This window comes from Pinus tabuliformis, chromosome Q (genome assembly GCF_031772625.1).
Source record: "Pinus tabuliformis cultivar Carrire ecotype Pingquan chromosome Q, CPIR1, whole genome shotgun sequence".
NCBI lineage: Eukaryota > Viridiplantae > Streptophyta > Pinopsida > Pinales > Pinaceae > Pinus > Pinus tabuliformis.
This window is the reverse complement of record NC_142296.1, coordinates 1,008,671,244-1,008,690,681: the sequence shown is the minus strand read 5'-3', so window position 1 is coordinate 1,008,690,681 and position 19,438 is coordinate 1,008,671,244.

Sequence of the window (19,438 nt, the reverse complement as noted above, 5' to 3'; positions counted from 1 at the left end):
CGAGATCAACTTGGCGCGTGATCAAATCTGTAGATCTGATAGTCTGGGGTATGCTTGAAGTCTGAAAATCACCTTTAACCTCAGGACCGTAGGTGCAACACAGTAAAAGTGCGGAGGTACGCAGCGCAGCTGAAGGCGCAGGTGTGTAGGTACGCAGCGCAGCTGAAGGCGCAGGTGCGTAGATACGCAACGCAGTAGAAAGCACAGTGTGGAGGTGTGCAAGTTAGACACGGAGAAGGTGCGGAGGTGCACAGGCAACTCGCAGGTGCAAGTGTGGAGATTCGTAGGCACAGTGACAGTTGAAGTGCGGATATCCGCAGATGCTTATTGGTGAAGTTGCGACCCTGCTTGAAATTTGTTTTAACTACCTTTGACTATTCTGCAGGGTTTTGGGTGCATATTTGATGTTTGGTTACTGGTATTGAGTTCTGATAGCAGCATGATTGATGACTTAACTTTATGTGATCTAATGGACTAGATCTAGTTGATAACTCACATATTATCCTTGTATATGTATTGATCTGGTGTTTACGGTGATCCAGAAGATTGATTGATTATGTGCTTCAATGATATTTATGGGCCCAGTATGAAAATTAGATGAAACATGGCCTTTCAGATTATGTGTTGTGCTTCAGGTGTATCCAGTCTAAAAATGTATGCAACATGGTACCCAGAGGAGAGAAGATTGTAGGCCGGTGCCTACGTACTAGTATCTTAGCTAGTACAAGAGCTAAGGGGGTTGTAGCTCCCTTCCAGGAGAGACTGGAGAACGAGAGAGGGTTGAAGCTCTCTGCAAGTAGAAGCTTACATACTGGTATAAGACTGCACCAGTACATAAATATTGTAAAAGGATTTTCTTATTAAGAAGAAGATTGAGATGACTTGTAGCAGGTGGTTTTCTCCCACATTGGGTTTCCACCTTATATCATGGTGTTCATGTGTGTGGCTTATGTGTGATGATCTGTTCTATTTTACTGCACCTGTTTATTGTTAATATGGTTGATAATGTTCTAATGCACTCATTAAGGATCAACTAACTGAATCATAAGAACTTATGGAAGTAGCATATATGAATTTGAATATGGAAATCAAAAGGTTTTATTGATATGATAATACTAATTCACCCCCCCCCCCCTCTCAGTATTATTTCCAACAATTGGTATCAGAGTAGGTCCTTTGGTAGAAGCTTGATCGCTTGAAGGAGATCCGTGGAACAATGGGAAAGAAGCTCAAGAAGAAAGCACCTAAGAAGAAGAAGACATCTCAGAAGAACTATGACAATGGGAGAATTGATTGGGGATTAGGTGTAAGAAGCTCTTCAGATTCAGAATCAGATTCAGAATCACTTCAGAATGAAGATGAACAAGATCTATCAAGTATGAATTTGTTATCCTCTGGTGATACAGGTATCTATCCATTTGGAAAAGATGAAAGTAATAGCGAAACAACTGAATTTTCTCTTATGGGTGAACAAGAAAGATATCAAATAGAGGCAGAATTTAAAAGTCTGACAAACAAAATTAAAGCTCAAGAAAAACTTTTGAACATAAAGGATGGTGCCTTCAAAGAAGCTGCTACAAGACTAAAGGCTCAACGAGAGTTATTCAAGGTCAAATATCAAAAGTTTCAGGATGAATTAACATCTCTAAGAAATGAAGTTATTGAAAAGAACACAACAATCAAGAAGCTCAGAGATCGATCCAGTTATTATGGAAGTCTTGAAGCTACGACCCTCTCACTAAAGGAAGAACTTGAAGAAACAAAGAAGCAGAATAAAGATCTACTCCAAGCTATTGAAAAACAGGAAAATGAAGTTATCAGCTTAAAATATCAGCTGGAATGTGCCTTCAGAATTTGTCAAATGCAGCAGGATGTGAATGAAGAACAAGAAAAGGATATTCTTAAACTAAGGCAACAAATGAAAGAGGAAATAAAGTCTGAAGAAATGTTGAAGAAGCAATGTTTGGAAAAGGAAAATCAACTTCAGGTTGAGGTAAATATCTTGAAAGGTAAATTAGAAGAAAGGGATAAGCTCTTACGTTTTCAAGATAGTACTAAAGTGTTGGATGATATTCTTAATAGTCAAAGGTCTCCTGCTATCAAAACTGGTCTTGGTTTTCATGAATCTGTTGAAGGTGAATCTAGTAAGACAAGGGACTCTAATGCAAAATCTGAAAAGGTCAAAAAGGAGATGGAAGGTCAATCTCATCATCAAGCAAGGAAAGAAGTCCTTCAAAGAAAATCTTTTACTCCTCCTATGAATAATGTTGAATGTTTTGTATGTCATAATCTTGGACATGTGGCAGCTAGATGCAGAAGAAGAAGGGTTCAAGACCATCATGCAGAAAGATCATCACATTCAAGGTACTTTAATGGATATTGCTTTGCTTGCAATATGTTTGGTCACAGAGCTGTTGATTGCTATAGAAGAAATATGAGACATGTAAGATGTTACACATGTAACAAGCTTGGACATATAGCTAAGGAATGCAAGAACAAAGTGTGGGCACCATACCAAAAGGAGAAAACATCATCACACTTGAAGATATGGAAGAAGAAGGAAGTACAGTCAGAAAGATGTGGCACAGAACAATGTACTGAGACACAGCACAACACAAACATAACAGACTCAGGGGGAGCTGAAAGTGTAAAACTTCAGTGTCCTGAATCTCATACGCAAGTTTCTTAAAGGGAAGTCACATATATACGCAAGTTAGACACTGCAAAGTCGCGTATATGTTAGTTTGAGGAAACGCAGTGGGGACAGGCTCAGAAAAAGGATCTGATATGATTGTTACAGTCTGCTGAGGATGTTTTGTTTTTTATCCTAACTTGATGATGATGATGCTCATTATTGATGTATGCATGATCAGATCTAACAAATGGCACAGGATGAGGGGGAGCATATGCCTTTAATAATTCATTGTTCGCATTATGGTTAATAGTCCTTGGTGATGATGCTTATGTTATATCTTGCTATGATGTGGTTATGAGTTGTCCATGATAAAATCTCATATGATTCTTGGGGTTACATAGTTGATGTTCAGATCATATTTGTGGATTGATTCTTACATGGTGATCCTCATAAGGATAAGGAGAAGTACATAGCTTGAATTCACATCTTCTTTACTTGATGATGAGTCACTCATATGCTGTTGTCGTCATATGCATAAAGATCATATATTACAGTTATGATGCAGGATTCCTATTGTTCTTGGCACATATATGGATGAGGATTGTTGGTTGGATACATGGATGATTATTCAAAGTTGCATTGTTGGAGACATGATGATGATGAGTTCTTACCTATATGATGATAAGTTGTTTCGTACATGTGTTCATTGATGCAGATATTCCCGATTGATGATACTTGGTCCATGCAGATCTGGATGGCTATCGTGTTTCTCACATATGATAGAATGTGAATGATTCAATGCTATGGAGCAGATCATACAGTATCGTTGATGATGTTTATCATGATCTTATTTAGGTGTTTGGTCTCTGTTATAAATGTCATGTATATCATTCAATGTAAAGGTCATATCAAGAATCATGATGTAATAGTGTGTCTCTATCTATTGTAGTCTTTGATGAGATCTCTTCAGGTCATGCAACAGCGTATGTTGGTTTCCCCACTATGCCTGGGATGAATGATGTTATTCTCTTATGTTATCATATGTAAACTTTTGGTATATCACCATTATGATGGGAGATAGATGTATGTATGAGTCTTTGGTGATAGGAAGGTCATTTATGATGTATAGAGTCATGTTCTTCTTGTAGAACATCTTTTTGCATACCTTGCTTACAGTCAGGGGGAGCATGAACAACATATTTCAGCAGAGCAGAGATTTCAGCATGTTCTTAGATAGAGCATGGACAGATTGGTGCACCATGGCATATTCAAAGGGGGAGCTCATTCAGAGATTTCAGCAGGTACTCAGAGGGAGTATGGACAGCAAAGGAAGAGAATATCTTGGTTTGCCCTTTGCCCTTGATGTCAAAGGGGGAGAGTGACTTGGTGTTCTTACCATCAAGTCCAAAGGGGGAGATTGTTGGCATTATGATGCATGTGTTGTACTTGATGGCAACCCACTCATAGAAGAACATCTCACTTATATGAATCTATAGAAGAGATATCAGATGTGACATAATACATGGGATGCAAGACAACTCAAAGGAATCAAAAGACAAGTCCTCAGTATGACAAGTAAGCTTTTCCATCAAGTCCAAAGGGGGAGATTGTTGACATTATGGCTAAAGTGTTGTCCTTGATGGAAACTCATACAGGTGATAGATCACATTACAATAGGTCAGTAGCAGAGATTTATGATCAGCTCACAAAGGATGAAGAAAATAAGAAGTACGCAGCTACGTCGTTCAGTAGGTGTGGTCATAGGTTGGGTCCACAGGTTCTGCATTCAGAAGGTGCGGACATGTTTGCGGGATCACAGAACAAAAGGTGTAGTCCTAAAGTGCACACACTTTCATGCAGAGAAAAGCACACGTGGGGTTTCTTATGTTTAACCCTTGGTATTTAGCTCGTCGGGTCCGTGGTATTGTGAAAGGCCTAAGGCTATAAAATAGGAAGGAGATCATTTGGCTAAGGTATGCTTATGGGTTGAATATCTTAAGGTGAGCTAGATCTGAAATACTAATGATCTCTTGGGAGTAATGTCTAGATCTAAATCAAGGAGAAACATGAGCTTTATAAGGCGAATCTACTGATGGGTCGAGATCAACTTGGCGCATGATCAGATCTGTAGATCTGATAGTCTAGGGTATGCTTGAAGTCTGAAAATCACCTTTAACCTCAGGACCGCAGGTGCAACACAGTAAAAGTGCGAAGGTACGCTGCGCATCTAAAGGCACATGTGTGTAGGTATGCAGTGCAGCTGAAGGTGCAGGTGCGTAGATACGTAGCGCAGTAGAAAGCACAGTGTGAGGTGCGCAAGTCAGACACAGAGAAGGTGCGGAGGTGCGCAAGCAACCTGCAGGTGTAGGTGCGAAGATCCGCAGGCACAGTGACAGTTGAAGTGCGGATATCCGCAGATGCTTATTGGTGAAGTTGCGGACCCTGCTTGAAATTTGTTTTAACTACCTTTGACTATTCTGCAGGGTTCTGGGTGCATATTTGATGTTTGGTTACTGGTATTGAGTTCTAATAGCAGCATGATTGATGACTTAACTTTATGTGATCTAATGGACTAGATCTGGTTGATAACTCACATATTATCCTTGTATATGTATTGATCTGGTGTTTGGGGTGATCCAGAAGATTGATTGATTATGTGCTTCAATGATATTTATGGGCCCAGTATGAAAATTAGATGAAACGTGGCCTTTCAGATTATGTGTTGTGCTTCAGGTTTATCTAGTCTGAAAATGTATGAAACATGGTACCTAGAGGAGAGAAGATTGTAGGCCGGTGCCTACGTACTAGTACCTTAGCTAGTACAAGAGCTAAGGGGGTTGTAGCTCCCTTCCAAGAGAGACTGGAGAACGAGAGAGGGTTGAAGCTCTCTGCAGGTAGAAGCCTGCGTACTGGTATAAGACTGCACCAATACATAAATATTGTAAAAGGATTTTCTTATTAAGAAGAAGATTGAGATGACTTGCAGCAGGTGGTTTTCTCCCCCATTGGGTTTCCACCTTATATCATGGTGTTCATGTGTGTGGCTTATGTGTGATGATCTTTTCTATTTTTCTACACCTGTTTATTGTTAATATGGTTGATAATGTTCTAATGCACTCATTAAGGATCAACTAACTGAATCATAAGAAGTTATGGAAGTAGCATATATGAATCTGAATATGGAAATCAAAAGGTTTTATTGATATGATAATACTGATTCACCCCCCCCCCCCCCCCCCCCCCTCAGTATTATTTCCAACAGGCTTGACCCCCTTGGAATTGATCCTGGACATTGATCAGCCATACTTGACAGTTGATGTTGACCCTTTTGGGGGATAGCATTGGTTTATACACCATGCTAGTTACCCCTTGTAATGATTTCTTGGACCAAGTAGACATGGGAATGATAGTGATCCGCTCACTAATTTCTCATTTTGTTTTCACTTAATGTCGAGGCGGACCCCTTCTGCTTAGCCTTTACCTATTTTTCGTCGTAGGACCGGTCTTTGTGACCATGATCTAAGCTATTAGGCACTTATCCCTTTTTAGCCCTACACAAGCCCTTTTCTTTTGTTAACAGCTCTCCACCATCAATCACAACTGCTCCATTAGAACTTGTGCCTAGTGCTGAGGCCAAAGCCCCCTTTAAATTGACGCATCCCTCTTTGTGTTTTATTGCTATTATTCCAGGCTCTGCCCACCGGGATGATTTGGCACTTAGGTTTCTCTTGGCCCTTTGTTTATTGGCTTTCACTCTGTCCAATGCCACCCTATCCCAACACCGACAGCTTGACACTTTTCTTTGGGTGTTAACATTAATCTGTCAGGGTATACTTCTAGGCTATCACAGTAGGGTGGGCTCCACTCGCTCTGTCTCATCCTTTTGCTACAACTCTTATGCCATTATTGAAATATCTGGGGTGGATTCTCAAGGGTATGACCACCAGGATGACGTTATCCCTTCCCTTCTCTCTCAATCATGTAGACATTGTCTTTAAAATGCTTCTGCCATAGTATTACCTCTGGGTAGGTTCCACCTACAACCAATATAATTTCTTTCCACTGCTAATTTTTCAACCACATCTTCCTTGAGATTCGCTCAGAGGCTCCACTAGCCTTTCCACTGAGTTTGGTACTTAACCCAAATTTGGTTAGCGCCAAAGGATCATCTAAACCTTTAGTTTTATAATACTTCGATTTTTTGGATTTTGAATCTCTCCCAACCTACCAAATCCAATATCCTATGCTATATATAAAAATAAAAGGAAGGATGAGGAGGGTACAACATCGACTCCAACTAGGGACAGTGCTTTGCATGCAAGGTTTTGAGAACCTACAGATCAGTAGCCTTCACCATTGGGCATGGAGTCAAAAATATATTGAATCTGTAAAACCAAAAAATCTCCCTGGAAAATTATTTGTTGGGAGTCATCTCATCATAAAAACCAAAACTTAGGCCTATAACTTCTAAAAATTGGAAATTAAATGCTCACATAGTGAGCTTGTTTACGTACAATTCCTACTTATGTATAGGGCTCAATTCACCCAAATGAAATCAGCCTTCCAATGATACCAGCCAAACATCTCAATATTGGATTGTATGTCACTATGCTCTTGAAAGTCAATGATAAAACAAGAATGTACCACATGGAAACCTCAAACAAAATTTTTGGCACATACCTCAGAACTAATGTATGTTTTTATCCAAAGAAATATGCCATGTAGTCAGCTATTAGGTCACAAAATTGATGAGATAAATTTGTAGTTGCCTCCTTTTCTTGAAAAATCTGTTGACATGTATCTTCTTTCACAGGGCAGTCACAGTGGCTGCTTCACTCTTCAACCTTGGGCTGTTCTTAGAAAGTTTTTTGTTCGTCATCCTCTTGCCATTGGCCTATAGTCAAATCTCATTGGAAATATGCAATAGAATTGTCCTCCTCTGAACTATAAGTAAGATAGACTGAAGAATCTGTTGAGGAGACAAAACCCTCTTCTGAAAGACAAGTATCATAAATAGGAACACGAGAACAATATACAAAATATGAACGAGGGTTTTTCTGCATTTTAATTATTTCTTCTTCCTTTTCTCGATTACTAGGAAACACTTCTTGATGCAAGTTTATGTTTTCTTAGATATGGGCTCCACATATATCTTCAACAATATCATCAATCTTAGAAATATTTTCAAGATTAAAATGTTCACAACGATCCTCAAACAAAGAATTCGGTGGATATAAATGTTTGCAAAAATATTTAAATGTACGTGAAAGCTCCTCAAAGAAGATATGTTGCTATGAGGCGAGGTTTTGTACCAAGCCCTAGCATATTTATCCAAAGAATACATGAACAACTTCATTTTCACATCTTCATGAACAATATCCCCTTGCTCCATGTATTCATGAAAATCCTTAAGGTGTTGGGTTGAGATTTCATCTACACTTCCACTGAATCTGGGAAAATAGGCATACCATTCTTGAAATGGAGGAACATCATGGGGGTAACCAGCAATGGAAGAAAAATATAATGGGAAAAATTTGTTGGCCAAGAATGCAGGAAGGTCCATTTTGAAAACTCCTTTAGGTGATATATCTGAACCCACACTTCCTTTGCTCACCAGACAAAGGAATGCACAAACTTCTACCCAGTGAAATATATTCTAATTTGTTCCTGAGCAATGACACCAGAAGATGTTGTTGCTCCTAGAGACAACTCCCAGGTTGAGGTTAAGGGTCAGTTCCTAGGAAATCTTAGTATCTCCTGAAGATGAATCAGTTTTGCACAACAGATAAATGTAAAATGATTTAAATTTGGCTTAATTACCCTTCTCAGAGTTAGATTCAATATACACAAAAACAATATATCATTCCCAATAGTAAATGTTCAGATATGGTAGCCTACACACAGAGAATAAAACTTGATTAGTTGTCGCAATAAAGGTGGAAACAAAAAATATAAGGAAGAAATCCAGTGCAGAGGGGTGGACAGACACAAAATCATATGTAATAAATCCCAACAGAGTTATGAAAAGATAAAGGAAATGAAGTGCAGAAATTATGGAGCATGTTTTAAGGCTTTCAACTCAATATCTCATAGGTACTATCTATTATATCATAACATAGGTTAATTTTGCAATCTCATAGGTATCATCTGTTATGACATAACATAGGTAAATCTGCAATCTTAAAGGTATCATCTACTACGACATAACATAAGTAAATATGTGACTTAAGAGTGAATCCAGTAGCTATAATTGCACAATTTCTTAAGAATAAAAATACACATGAAATGACATGCAAAGTTAGAAATCATACTACATATCCCAATGCTTGGAATTACCAGGAACTTCTTCATTAATATACAAGAATTAAATACATGTCACAGGAAGAAACTTGTAAAATTTGAAATTCAATTACAACTTATGGAAAAGGAAGATTGAATCGTTACTACTGAGTTCCTCTACAATTTTATAGGGAGAGAGTCCAAATCAATAATTACAAAATATCTCGAATTCTACAACTGTCTAAACTTCCCAATTGTCTGAGCATGCGAATGGCCTAGTTTTCCTAATGATTACCTAACATATTTTGATTCCTTCTTGAAATGAAATATTCACAAAACATGAATAACATGAGGTGTCATAACTGACACAACAAAAAATCTCCACTGTTGATTCCTCTGATTTCCTAAGGTGGACTGAGGCTCCATTATCTGGTTTCATGGTGGGTTGATGATCTAGCCATGCCTCTAGCATTATATCCCTCCCTCGGTTACCTACTGTTGGTTCGTGGAAAATGTATTTTTTATCCTCATAATAGCTTAAATCAATCATTTGTCTTTATTTGTTTATCTTTGTTTTAGGAATAAATATAGAATAAACAATTGCAGAAGCTGGATAAAATCGATCACTAACGAATTGGGTAAATCTGGGCATGAAAAACTAACTTTCTCTATCTTTATATGCAGGAACATGAATTGAACAATTGTTGTTCAAATGACAGAATAACAATGACTAAGAAAGGAAAGGACAATGTCTCGATTATGAAGGAGAGCGGAAGACCAGGAGGATTAATTCTATTCTATGATGAAATCATATTGTCGGTTGTGAAATCCTCATGATCTCCTAATCCCTGGGATTCAATTTTATCCATTCAACTTTCCAATGTTATATAATGTCATCTAGTGAAATGAACATCTAGTTATAAAATTTCAAGATTGTAACTATTTGTTTTTGGACACATATTACTTTCATTACTGTGACATTATAACTCTATTATCAAGTTTAATGAAGAAGATCGTGTCTTACCTATAATCGCATTCTAAGTTTCTTCCAGCAGTGATTTTTGGAGACTTTGGGCCCGGCCAATAGGAGATTTACTAATTTAATTGTGTCATATTCATTTATGCTTATTCTTATAATTTTTTATTACTGTTAGTTTGTGAAATTAGAATTATTTCAATTGCTGTGAGTTTTGATTATTATGATTTGATTTTCCCATTCAAACTAGATTCTAGAGCTTGTCGTGTTTTACATCTGCATGTTAATCTTTATCAAATTGATCGTGTTAATTTAAGTATTCGATTGTTGTCTATATCGGTTAGATTTGCTAAGAGTGATTCATTTTACTTGCATTATGATTCAGTTCTTTGCATAATAGACTAAAGTAGATTTGAAATTTCTTTCAAGATTTCTTTCAGAATTGTTTTGGATTGAACTTTGAGAATTAGATATTAATCATTACAATGATTCTAAATCATTTCATTATGAATTAGCCTCTGAATTCACTTTCATAGACAATGTTGAACACTCTTTAAATAAACAGACTTACCCTGGGTTGATGATTAATGTAGGTATTAATATTGATTTTAGTAGTCATCTTAGTGCGCCAACACCTACCAATTCATCTGTCGTTTTTTCCCCTTTTTTGGAGCTGACCCTTCTTGTATGGTGTTACCTTTCACCCATAAAGAATAAAATCCATGGTAGGCGTACATAATTCTTGAAAATGCAACAAGAAAATTCTAATTTAATTTCGTCCTTGAAATAAATTAGGGATAAAATTGTAATTCCACATCACAAGACAACTTGTATGAGTTAACCAAGTTAAATTGACTTAGTTGGCTCAGTTAATTCGAGTTGAGGGTCTAACTAAAGTCATGTAGAGTGTCTCCTACACTATAGGCGCCCTAGTTGAGTTTATTTTGAGTTGTAATTAATTAATTCAATTTAACTGAGTTAAAGTTATTTAAACTAGTTCCAACTGATGGAGGAACTAGTAGGAGGTTAGACATTGGTTTGTTTCTTAACGTGTTCAACCAGTTAACTAACAATTCAATTTTAAATAATTCATGCATGTCATATATGAGAGTTACCCAATTGATATTGGAGTTCAGGGGCAGTGTACTATCAATTGTATAATCCTCTGAATTGTACAAGTGGTGCATGCACTCAAAGGAAGGCCTATGAGGACTGTGCAATTCATATTCAGGAATTTCCCTAATTAAAAGTGGGTTAATTCCCAAGGAAACATTGCAAGGAAGTAGGGGCTTGGGAAAGTCAAAATTTGGTTAATTATTGGCTTAGGCTTGTCTAGGAAGTAGTGAGATAGATAAAAATACTGTAAAGGTTGCTCGGGATGGAGAAAATCATTGTATCTTCTCATATTTTATGACTAATGCAATATAAAGATAGCAGGGTTTTTTAGATGTGGCTTTCCCTAGGAAATCATTGTGTAATGTGCTAATTGAATTCTCTCTTATATGCTTCATGATTTCGCGATTGTTTAATTGTTTTCACTTATGAGTAGAGGAGATTCAAGTCTATTATTTTAGTAAATTACAATTAGTAGTTTGAATCTACAAGGAATTTCTACATGGTATCAAAGTGGAAATAACTCTTGAAGAGGAGAATACGAGTTTGTATTTTCAAAGTGAAATCGAATTTTCTGTATCATTCTTCAAATTCGGCATGATGTTGTTCTACAGATTGAGACTCGAATATGCCCTCGAGGGTAGATCGAACTATATTGCTTGGAAGGACAGGATGGAGGCAATGTTGGAAGACAATGAGGTGAAGGAATTCATAGAAAAATATATTCATAAGCCTCCATCAACTGATGCTTAAGATCTGGCAGAGTGGAGGAAATTTGTTGCAAAAGCGAGAAGGATCATACTAGAAGGAGCTCGAGATCATATTGTCTAGAACCTCCATGGGAAGGAGACTCTGTATCAAATGTGGAAGGCCTTGATAGACCTATTTCAGAACAACAGTGACCATAGGAAGTTGGCACTGAAGGACAAGCTCAGGAAAATCAAGATGGAGAAGGGTGACACAATACCAAAGTACTCGACCAAGTTCACCCAATGTCAAGATTATCTTGGAAGTGTTGGCATTATAGTTTTTGAATATGATATGGTCAACCTATCACTTCTAGGCTTTTCCAAGAGCTGGCACAACTAATAGGATTTAGTAAATGAGAGGGAGAATATACTTGAGTGGGAGCATTTATGGTCTGACTTGGTGCAATAAGAGATTCGGTAGAACACTAGAGATGGATCCTCATCCAAACATGATGATGAGGAGATTTGTACCTTGCATGGAAAGGCAAAGAAATGGAAAGGGAATTCATCCCATTCTAAATCAGATTCTAGTTAGGAAATAAATAAGAAGGACTTGTCGAAGATTAAATGTTTTCACTATCATAATATGGAACACTATGTCAAGAAGTGTCCACACAAGAAGGCCGTCAAGAATCCCTCAAGAGGAGTGGAAGGTGAATCTATTGCTTCACACTTTAAGTTGGATTTCACCCTCATTTATTGCATGGTGACATCGATTATGGGTAGTGTGTGGTATCCGGATAATGGAACCTCATTCCATATGACAAGAAATAAAGAATTATTTAGTGACCTAGAGGAGAAGGACCTCTAGATGCACATCAAAACCGGCATCAAAATTGTTACTTTTCAGAGGGATTCTGGTTCTCCTCTCACATTAAAATATGTCATGTATGTTCTAGGTCTAAAGAATAATTTGATTTCATTTTCTATGTTGGAGGACTGTGGCTACAATGTGATATTGAGAAAATTAAAGTATTTCCTTCGTCACATAACCTCAGGGCAAGTGAAGTAGATCGGGTTTCGGGGAAGAACCTCTACAAATTGGATGTAGAATATTGTGCTACTTTGAGCACAAAAGCAGAGAAGGTGTAGGGCCGAGACATTGGTGAATTGTGGCATAGAAGATTGGGTCACTTGCACCACATAGCTTTGAATATCATGCAACATATTTCTACGATACTTCCCAAGGGTGCACTAGAGCAGAAAGATACATACAAAGGGTGTAAAATGGGTAAGTACACCAAAGCCACCTTTCATGATAAGGATAGTCTAGCGCAAGCCATCCTTGAAAGAGTTCAATCAGATGTGTGTGGACCATTCTCGGCATCCTTCATGGCCAAGAACATGTATTATGTAATATTTTTAGATGATTTATCATGTAAGTGTAGTTTTTTCTTCATGCATAAGAAAGATCAGAAGTTCTCTAAATTTTGTAAATTTAAAGAACTTGTGGAGAAAGACACTGACAGGAAAGTGAAGGCCCTCAAGAGTGATAACGATGGAGAATATGTGTCGAATTAATTCAAGAATTTATGTGCATCAGAAGGCATTTGATGGGAGTTAATAGCACCCCATAACCCATAACACAATGGGGTGGATGAAAGCAAGAACATAATTATTGTGGAAGTTTCACGGGCGATGTTACATGATCAAGGCCTACCATTGCACTTATGGGCTGAAGCATGCAACACAGTTGTATATATGTAGAACATGAGTCCTCATCAGATTCTTGAGATGAGTACACCAGAAGAAGCTTTTTTAGGTAAGAAAGTAGATGTGGCACACTTCAGTATCTTTGGTTCATCAGTTTATTGTCATGTACCAAGGATGCAAGGAAAAATATAGAATCGACAACTAAGTTGGGCATATTTTTGGGGTACAATGATACACCTCAAAACTATCGAATGTACCTTCCATCTCACAGGACGACAATAGTTTGTAGAGATGTGAATTTTGATGAAGAGAAGGACATGAGATGTTCCCTTGAGAGGGAGCTTCAGTTACATGCAGATAAGGAGCTTTTAGCTCCAAAGGAAGAACCTTAGGATGATGTGGAGTAGCCACATGTAGAGGAGACGAGAGTGGAAGAACCCACTCATGTAGAGACTTATAGAGATGGAAGGAAGTGTGTTAGAGACACTGACAGATTGATGCATGGTGCTAGAGAGAATTTGGGGGGGTTCCATCTGTGGTCAATAGAATTTCTTTATGTTGCTAACATCTCAACCACATCTGCCTAGAGGTTCGCATAGAGGCTCTACCAGCATTGCTGCTGATTTTGGTACTTAAACCAATTTTGGCTGCACACCAAAGGATCATCTAAAACTTTAGTTTTGCAATACTTGGATTTTTTATATTTTTGAATTCCTCCCAACCTACTAGATCCATTCTCCTCTAATATAAATAAAAAGAAAAGGGAGGATGAGGAGGGTACAACACTTATGCTTGTTAAACCCTAAATGACATCAAGCTCCATTTTTCCTTATTTTTATCCTCGTTAATTTTGGTCCTCTTTTCATGACTCGTTAAACTTATGAAAATCTTGAGCTTCTTTTGCCATATTTTCATGTTCATAAAACCTATATGAAAAAGTAGAGTTATTTCCATCTTTTCATGCTCTTTGATTAAATTGAAAGTCAACAAGTGATTCCTTTTCCATTCTTAAAGCTCATTAAATCGTTAGAAGGGCACGATTGTATTTTATCTCTTTTTTGGCCTTGTTAAACTTTATGAAAAAGGAACCTATTGAGCATACTTGTCTTCTCTTTTGTGCTCATTAAACCATGAAGGAGACTAAAAAGAGAAAATAGTAAGGGAACTTCATTTTTGTTAGTCATCAAAATGGCAGAATTAGTCACACCATCCCTTATCATGGCACCTGTCTGCATCATTATCTTACAGTTGGGTTTTAGCTTTCCTAGGAGTTGTACCATACATATGAGTTTGTTTACTCCTACAGCTGGTTACTCTTCCAGTCATTATCAATTGTGCTTCAATGCCTCTTTTGGTGTTGAATGATATCATGTGGCACTAATTATTCATGCTTCCAAGTCACTCTTGTGTCGTGTCATTATGTGTTCAAGGGAAGTCTCAGCCTGTGTCAACTATCCCTATGTCAGTTGTATTTCATCATCTCATGACTTCATGCATTCACATCATCTCTTGGTTTGTTCCATGTCGATTGATAGGAGATACATCAAGGCCCTCCTTCGAAAATTCTCCTCTTGTTGACTTCAACTCATTATCCAAGTGATTGATCTAGGAAGGAATAATACCTTGGAGCTTGTAGACCTCAGTGGAGGGCTTCCTTGCGATCAACAATGAGTTTACATCATTGACTTATGATCAGTCAAGTTCGTGTGTGATTGACGTCACCTCATCTATTCACACTTAGTGGACTGTACTAGCTACCTTGGGGTCCATTTTCATCATTGGTGGGTCCCCTTGCATATATTAATAGTACCCCTCATTTACTAGTAATCAGAAAATTTCTATTGTGCTCAACGTCAGCTCATCTATTTACATGTCAAAGATTCATACCATCGGGGTTATGAGGAAAACCCTATGTTAGGGACATCTCACTCTTATATGGCATCCTTCCCAAGTTGTGTTGGATTTATGTATTCATTATATACTTTGAGAACCATTCTGGGACACCTCCTATCTCTTATGTGTCCATAGTCATATTGATGTATACTATGACATAGATCCACACTGTATTTGTTAGTGGCTATGATCTAACTAATCTGTCACATGGATCCACTATGTATTATTTGTGGCCATGTCTTAGAATTCCATGCCATGTATCCGTAATGTATGTTTGTTGGTCATGTTCAATATATATTTATGACCGAGCATGGATATGCTCACCTCAGGGATGTTATCAGTGGAGTTGAGACTTCAACACTTGAGTTCCTATGATCCAACTTTGCAGTATTGGCTCCTTCATCCCATTTTGAGTTTTGTTGTAATGCATTTCAACCACATTTTTCTTTCTGGCCTCGTGCATTATAAGGCATCTGTTATTAGCCTAATTTCCTCCTTAGAGTCAATGTTTATGAGGCTTTGTAATGATGACATTTTTGTTATTTCTTGGCTCTTTTGTTTAGATTTTTTATACATTATCGTTAGAATAGTGGGTAATCAGGGTGAAGAAACTTGTCTTCACTAGGAACCCTTGTTATCCTAGTGAAAATCTCCTCCATTTCTCGATTATGACCTAGTGATGATGGCTAATATTCTAGACTTTTTCTCTCCCTATGTGATTAGATTAGAGGATCATGGAGTTTAGTTTTCTTGGGTGAATTATTAGAGAATCTTCCTAACTTCTTGTTAGGTAAACTTGACTCAAAGATAGAGTCAAAATGGACAAATTCTAATGGTAGTAGTTTTTTGAGCACAAGGAATTGTATATCCATGGTTTTCTACCCATGGTATTGCATGTAATGAAGCCTATAAAAGGTTGGGAAGAGTTCATTGTAAAGAAGGCCAAGGAGGTGAGTGGTGAAGGCTCACTTGGTCGGGTTGGCTAAAGTTTTGGCCAAGGCTAATGAAATTTCTTTAGGTTGAGTTTTTCTCGAAGTTGGGTTTTTCCCAAGGTAAAAACTATTTAAATTGTTTTTATGTTATAAGTGTTTTTCTTGTTTAATTGTTTCTTGTAGTAATTATTTTATGTTCTTCAGCAAATTTTCTTCAATTGGTAGAACCAAATGTCGGATTTAAAGGGATGCTTCTATTGCCAAGTATTTGTATTGGCTCGATGGATGGAGAGATCTAAGAATTGTAAAAAGAACAGTGTGGAGGATTGTGGTGTAATTGTAGCTGTTATCAGGCTAGAGCAGTGGGAATCCTGTGAGGCTTGGAAACAAAACACTGTTTTGGACTAGTGTGGTGTGATTCAATTGTTGTTTGAGTCTTTTTGTGCATCTTCTAGGAGCTAGCCCAAGGTGAAATAGACAAACAATGGAGAGGCAACATATGTGTAGAGATTCCATGCACATCATATCAATGGCCACAGAGACTGAGCCAGGTTGTGGCAGTTTTATCAAGGCAGTAGTGGCTCAGTCGTGGGAATGGATATCTGACTTGATGGCCAAGAAACTATGCCAATGAATTTTAAAATTACAATCATTGAAGGATCTCAGGAATACATCACCTCCTAAAGGGAGGACACTTAAAATTGCTTCAACATGGTGGTCTTTGTCAATGTTTTTTTCCTCTTTTTGCACCATGGGTACGAAACTCGAGCACAATAGCTTTATCGGCATAGTTGAGTGCACAAAAGAACACCAAGAAGATTTGATGGTTCTAAAGCTAGGCAAAGGGCCATGGAGGGCTTGAAGCACATAGAAAATTTGGGATAGGAGCTTATAGTTGGATGCACGACAGTGAACTACGTCTGGTCCCAGGTGGCTAAATAGACATGAAGAAAAGTGGCATGGGAGATCCATTGACCATCACTATGATGATGTGGGTGGTCACTATGGACCAGGCTACATCGCTTGCAATAAAGCGAGAGCTAGGGATGATGGCAAGAAAATAATGTATGTTCGATTTAGCAGAAAAGGAGTTCTCTATGAAAAAAGGGAGAAATGTGCATTGTTGGGTACCCCAACAGAACTAAATCCATAGTCTGAGCTACCAGATGGATGTTTATACTGACACTAAAGAAATTGATCTCGAGTCAGAGATTTATAATATTGAGAGGAGTATTGGATATCATGATGGTGAATCCGGTTTATTTAGAGATTGCTTGCAAATTGTTTAGATGTGACTATGGAAATAATGCATTGGAGAATTGGTCTCTAAGCAAGGTTATAGAGATCCACGGTGATGCCAAGGATGCTCACAAAATTTTTAACAGAATCCACCTCATAGATAACTAATAGAACTAGTCGCAGAAGGATTCAGTTGGAAGGAGAGAATGGATGAGAGGATGTGCTAGAATAGCAAGCATGCAAACAAAAAAAATATATTAATTATTATAATGAAGTCAATTTTCTGCATGTAAATGGGAATATTGTTGTAAGACTTGGAAAGTCATGCATACCCCTAGGTAATCACTGGTAAAGCTGGGCTGGACCTAGGTGATAGCGGGGATGTCAGGTTAACTCATACCCTGTATAAACTTTGAGAGGAGTAAGGGCTAGAGTGAGCAGAGTTGGGTTGACTCACTTGGCAAGGTTGGTTGGATTTAGTCAAGGAAGCCCAAGTCAAGTTTAAGGGGTGAATTGTAGGTAAATTTGACTCAAAGATACAATCAAAATGGACCAAGTCTAACGGTAGTGGTTTTTTGATCACAAGGATTTGTGTATCCATGGTTTCTACCCAAGGTTTTGCATGTAATGGAGCCTATAAAAGGCTGGGAAGACTTCATTATAAAGAAGGCCAAGGAGGTGAGTGGTGAAGGCTCACTTGGCCAGATTAGATAGGGTTTTGGCCAAGGCTAATGAAATTTCATTAGGTTGGGTTTTTCTTGGAGTAGGAGTTTTCCCAAGGTAAAAATTGTTTAAATTGCCTTTATGTTTTAAGTGTGTTTCTTGTTTAATTATTTCTTGCAGTAATTATTTTATGTTCTCTGGTAAATTTTCTTCACTTCTGTTCATCAAAAGTGTTCAGGTTCATCCTTTGAGACAAACCTCTATGCCTATTTATACCAATGATTCTAATGGGTTAGGATGGCTAATGAGTCTTCAATAAATGATGGTGAAATTTTAAATCTTGAGAGATCCATATTCTTTTGTGCTTGAGATATTATGCTCATGTGATTGAGATTCTTATATCTAGAAGAGGAGCTCATGATTCTGGTTTGGGAGGAGGTCTCACTTGCTAGAAGGTATACATTTGATGTACCTTTATTTTGGATTAATACATACATGTTCCTTTCCTATATCCATGTTTTTAACATTTTCAATGCTTACTTATGTTGGTTTTACACTGATAGACCCTCTACAGAAAGCCATAGTTTTCTTGTTTGGTGGTGTGGTGTGTAGGGTCTTGATTTATTATAGGTGGAACAAGATATCCAAGTGTAATCAGTATTCCTCTGCATTAGACGCAAGAGACTACACCGAATTACAAGGATACCAGGTTTTAGCTTCTAATCTCCATCTTATCATATACAAGAATTAAATTTATTTAATTGTATGGAAAATGATGGAAGATTGACTCTTTGATATTGTTCACAATCGCACAAGTCTGGGTATATCATTCTTTGATTTACTGGGTTAAAAGTACCATGCTTTCTCGGTCAAATTTTCTTGTAACACATGTTTTATTTTTCTTTTGGTTATAGAACACTGAGGATGCTTTTCCTCTGTAGGGAATGGGTTTATGACATCCCTCGGGTAATACCCCCTCATTATAAACCTTGTAATCATGTAATTTTAATGAAAAATAGGCCTGAGAATTGGGACACATATTCGAGAGTTTGAGGAAGGAGAATACTCGGGATTTAAGGAAAATTTTGATTTTTTTCTTACAAACAAAGAAGGTTGGGAGAGGTGCTATTAAATGAGACCAATTATAAAAATTAATGGCGAAGGAAAGAGGACAAAGAGTCCATACTTTCTTGGATGAATTTGAAAGGAAAAACAAGACAAAATTTTAAGAAAGAAATGGATAGTGTTAGTAGGCCTGACAAGGAACTCAACCAATTGTAAGTGGAAGGGAAAGTTGGCAACAAAT